Genomic DNA, 5,071 nt, shown 5'->3' on the forward strand with positions numbered 1-5,071 from the left:
TGTTGTTGTCATCCCCCTTTTTGCTAATTCATTAATTTTCTGGATTTGGGCTTTGAACAAGGGTGTATGGATCTAATTGGTGTTTGGCCCTAGGAACTCTGACTTCTACAGACTTCACTATATGTATATATATATATGTGTGTGTGTGTATCTACATATGTATATGCAATACATGCATAGGTGCATATATTGCACATGTATATATATATGTATATATATATATGCAATGCTTTGGCTTTAAATGTTATTTATTAGCTGTAAATATATGTGTGTATGAGCAAAAGGAAATTGTATATGGAAAGGTTGTGGCTAACTGCATTTATAGACATGCGTTACTAACTCTGTACATGTCTTTGTCAGTGAGAGTCTCATTGGGTCAACTTACTCTGATGAAATAATACCATAAAGTAGACTTTTTTTTTAAGAAAACTTAATTAACGATGTTAAGAAATAGAATCTGCTTTTAATAAAACTAGCAATTTTATTACAATACTAAGTTATTATTTTGTTATGTTTTAGTTCCCTAAAAAGATATTTATTCTTAAGGAAGAGTCATTCAGCACATTTTTACTGAAAAAATTTATTGAGTAAAATTACTACACTTGGAAAAAAATATAGCTTCTAAAAATTACAATATACATTATATTTAATTTTTATATTTACATTTGTACAAAGCCTTAGAAATCCTATAAAATAACTATAAAGGAAAATACTACAAATTTTTTTTCCTAAATAAAATGCAGAGAATTTTCCTTGCCTGCATCTACTTCTTCACTAATAAAATGTTAAATTAATATAGAAGATTTTGACCATGTTCTAGAGTATATTATCTTTATTTCTGAGGTCAAATTGTTACCTCTGAAGTGAGTTTGTGCAATAAAATTAACTATTTGGTGTGCGAAGTTGCATTCTTTAGAACTTTTTTTGGGGAGAAGAACACATAGCCCTACATGCAACTAAGTAGAGATTGCTTCTTAGTATAGTCAGAGAGAATTTCATACAGAAAACATTTGTTTTGGTGGCTACCAACCCAAAACTTCATTGTTAGTTAGGCATAGGGTTTCTGGGCTGGGGTCCTCTTGACAGAAAGAGATTTCCCAGCTTAAAATTTGTTCACTGTCCATCAATGCCTGTTGATATAAGTAAGAATACAAATAACAGGAGTTGGCAAGGCTGTAGAGAAAATGTGAACTTGCATGTATTATTGATGGGAATGTAAAATGGTGTGGTTACTCTGGAAAACAATCTGTCAGTGCTTTTAAAAATTAATTTTAGAGTTGAACCCATTTGATCCAGTGATTCCACTACTAGGTATATACCCAAGAGGAATGAAATGTATGTCCACAAAGATTTGAAAAAATATTCATAGCCGCATTATTCATAAAATCCCCAAAGTGGAAGCAACCTAAATGTCCTTCAACTGGTGAAGATATAAGGAAAATGTCATATGTTTATACAAAGAAATATTATTGAAAATTAAAGAATGAACTGCTGCTATCTGCTGCAACGTGGATGTACCTCCAACAATTTTGCTATACAAAAGGACCAGATGCAAAAGACTACATAGTGTATGACCCCATTTATATGAATTTTTCAGAAAAGAGAAATTTATAGAGAAAAAAGTAGTTTTAATTGTTGCCTGGGGATGAGAGTGGAAGAAAAATTAACTACAAATAAATATAAGGGATCTTTTGAGAATGAAGAAAATTAGATTGTGATGATTGCAGAACTCTGTACTAAAAAATTATATTGTATAATTAATAAAATGAGTGCCTTTTATGGCATGTCTCAATAAAGGTATTAAAAATGTATATGCATAGACTTGTGGGGATAGACACAATCATGTTACATATATAATCTATGAAAACTACAATTTGGAGATGCTCCCATCTTGCTCCCTTAAGAGGAATCTTCAATGTTTATCTAGTATCTTCTAACACCAGCCAAGTCTATCCCAGGGCCCAGCACATGGCAGTTTGTCATAAGCAAATGCTGCCATAATCTTGTTCTTTTAAAATGTTTTAATATATGCAACTGATAAATCATGAAATTCTACCTCTGAAACAAATAAAACATTTAAAGAATGTCTTATTTTAGCCTGATTCAGTCAGACTGCAGGCCCGTTTTTGATGCACTTATACTGTAGAAATGTTATTATAATTATCCTCTAAATAATTCTTATTGGGGATTTTATATATTTAAAATATCACCTCAATGTGAGGCAGGAATCCATCAGAATCCTAGATGAGAACATAGACAGTAACCTCTTCGATATCGGCCACAGCAAGTTCTTTAAAGATATCTCTCCAAAGGCAAAGGAAACAAAAGTGAAAATGAACTTTTGGGACTTTATCAAGATCAAAAGTTTCTGCACAGCAAAGGACACAGTCAACAAAACAAAGAGGCAACCCACGGAATGGGAGAAGATATTCGCAAATGACAGTACAAAGGGCTGATATCTAGGATCTATAAGGAACTCCTCAAACTCAACACACACAAAACAGACAATCATATCAAAAATTGGGCAGAAGACATGAACAGACACTTCTCTAATGAAGACATACAAATGGCTATCAGACACATGAAAAAATGTTCATCATCACTAGCCATCAGGGAGATTCAAATCAAAACCACATTGAGATACCACCTTACACCAATTAGAATGGCCAAAATTAACAAGACAGTAAACAATGTGTGTTGGGGAAGATGTGGAAAAGGGGAACCCTCTTACACTGTTGGTGGGAATGCAAGTTGGTGCAGCCACTTTGGAAAACAGTGTGGAGATTCCTTAAGAAATTAAAAATAGAACTTCCCTAGACCCTGCAATTGGACTCCTGGGTACTTGCCCCAGAGATACAGATGTAGTGAAAAGAAGGGCTATCTGTATCCCAATAGTTCATAGCAGCAATGGCCACAGTCGCCAAACTGTGGAAAGAACCAAGATGCCCTTCAATGGACAAATGGATAAAGAAGATGTGGTCCATATACACTATGGAGTATTATGCCTCCATCAGAAAGGATGAATACCCAATTTTTGTATCAACATGGATGGGACTGGAAGAGATTATGCTAAGTGAAATAAATCAAGCAGAGAGAGTCAATTATCATATGGTTTCACTTATTTGTGGAGCATAAGGAATAACACAGAAGACATGGAGGGGAGATGGAGAGAAGAAGGGAGTTGGGGGGAAATTGGAGGGGGAGATGAACCACGAGAGACTGTGGACTCTGTAAAACAATCTGAGGGTTTCGGAGGGGCAGGAGGTGGGAGGTTGGTTGAGCCTGGTGGTGGGTATTATGGAAGGCACATACGTATTGTATGGAACACTGGATGTGGTACATAAATAATGAATTCTGAAACACTGAAAAGAAATTAAAAAAAAAAATAAAAAAAAGATTTTCCCTCTCCCACTTTCCTCTCTCTGCCCCTCCCTAAGTCCCCTTTAAAAAAAAAAAAAAAGAATATGGTATTGTGTACTTGAAAGTCACTGAGACAAATTTTAAAGCATTCTCACCACACACACACACACACATAATCAGGAGTTAACTATGCTAATTATTTGAGGTGATGCTGTGTTTATTATCTTAATCTTTGTAATTATTCTATAATGTATATGTATATCAAGTTATTACATTGTAGACTTTAAATATATACCTCTATATATTGATTCATCAATAAAGTTAATAAATAAATAAATATCTCCATTTGGCTTTATAATGGGTATTTCAAATCTAACATGTGAAAAACATAACTATTGATTGTAAACCTTCTAACTCCCCATTTTTTTTCCAAACATTTAATGGCAAGTTGCTTTTGCCTCGTACTCAGGAAGAAAACTTTAGAATTTATCCTTAAGTCCCACCCCACCTTCTTTCAGTCAAGAAATCTTATCAGCTCTGCTTCAAAGTATATCCTGAATCTGACCACTTTTTACTTGCTAATGCTATCACTATCAAATCTTACCTGGATTATTTCAGTACTCTTCCCTTTAATCTCTACAATTGCCTTGGCTACCCATTAGTCTTGTAATGATTTAACAGACACATGAACTTTCTAGAGTATGCATAACAATCCCATTCTTTTACTCAAAACTTAATGTCTCTGCTAACAACAAAACTGTAAATTATTATTTGCATATGTGAGCAAATGTCTGTGCAGGTATGTGCATGCATGTTTATGTGAGCACATATGTGTGTGCATTTTTCATTCTATTTTACATTTAGCTCATTTTTAATTAATTTTTATATAAGGTGCAAGCTATGGATAGAGGGTTTTTTATTATTATGGTGGAAGTGTCAGTAATTATTTGCTTTTGTATTTAATATAGTCAAATTGTTTCTTCAGCATTTGTTGAAAAGACTTAACTTTCTCCATTGAATCACTTTGGCAACACTGTTCTCTGATCTTCACAAGTCATTTATTCATAATGATTGATTTTTGGTTTTGGCATATTTTGACTCTGAACAGATTTAACTCAGTATGCCTGTACAAAATTTCTAGTATGGGAATTTCCCTATTTTATCATGGCTTAAGTTTTTTGTTTGTCAGCTTGTTTACCTTCTCATCCCAGGTTTCTGGACCTAAAATGGAAATCTGCCTAAGATGTGAGATGAAGGAAGGTACCTGGACCTAAGTTATTTCTCCTACCTCTCCCATTCCTTTGACATGGTTCCAACATCTCTAGATTTTTTTTTTTTTTTGGATGTAGACATCTCTTAATTTATAAACTAAGACAATTCTTCTTTAGTAAAAGATAAAGCACAAAGATTTTACAATCCAAATGAAACTCATTCTTAAGACATGACAGAATAAATTGCTTAAGGGAATAAGATCAATAATTGGCAAAATTGGTTGCAGAAGGCAAGGATGGCAAAATTTTCTGTACAGTCTTAGTGTTCCTATAAGGGGCTAGTATGGTAGTGGAAATCATGTCATGGATGAGATGCTGAAGATTGGCACATGATCTGCACTTGAGATCAAGAGGCTACCATTCTAGGTCCTCACATGCATCTTCTTTCTTAATCCTTATAAAACCCATTAGGTTGGCATCATTGCCCCATTATAGCTAAG

Source organism: Mustela putorius, unplaced genomic scaffold, assembly GCF_011764305.1.
Source record: "Mustela putorius furo isolate JIRA1106 unplaced genomic scaffold, ASM1176430v1.1 tig00003937_pilon_pilon_pilon, whole genome shotgun sequence".
Classification (NCBI taxonomy): Eukaryota; Metazoa; Chordata; class Mammalia; order Carnivora; family Mustelidae; genus Mustela; species Mustela putorius.